Source organism: Plasmopara halstedii, assembly GCF_900000015.1.
Source record: "Plasmopara halstedii genome assembly, contig: Scaffold_2547, whole genome shotgun sequence".
Taxonomy (NCBI): domain Eukaryota; phylum Oomycota; class Peronosporomycetes; order Peronosporales; family Peronosporaceae; genus Plasmopara; species Plasmopara halstedii.
The window spans coordinates 279,178-279,683 of NW_020189454.1; positions in this window are offsets into that span (position 1 = coordinate 279,178).

Below are 506 nucleotides of genomic sequence, written 5' to 3' on the forward strand. Positions count from 1 at the left end.
AAGAAGTCCACCAAGTACTTCTTCCGTCAGCTGGACACGAGGCTGCGACGAGTCTCGATCGAGGAAGTCGTGACACCGAGCAGAAATGTCTCGACGAATCCTCAAGCGATCTCGCTTTACTTCTTGGAGCACTGGGGATCCGAAATGGGAGATCTTAACAGTTCAACAGGGGGAGATCCTCCACCTGACGACGTCATGCAGCGCAAACTTCTTGACTCGATCGTCCGTACTGCCTCGGAAGTCGATCGGGCACTGCTTGACGCACCGATAACGGCTGCCGACCTGGCAAACGCGATCCGGCACATGAAAAGCGACATCCTCGCCTGGCATGGACAGACTGACCGCTGGTTTCTACCAGGTCGCTCCGGATGTATTTGGCGAGTGCTTAAGCATTGTGTTCAACGACAAAATTTACCGTGGAGTTCTGCTTCCATCTCAGCGCAAGTCTGCCGTGGTGCTTCTGCATAAGAAGGGATCGAGGGCTGAACCAGGCAACTACCGACCGA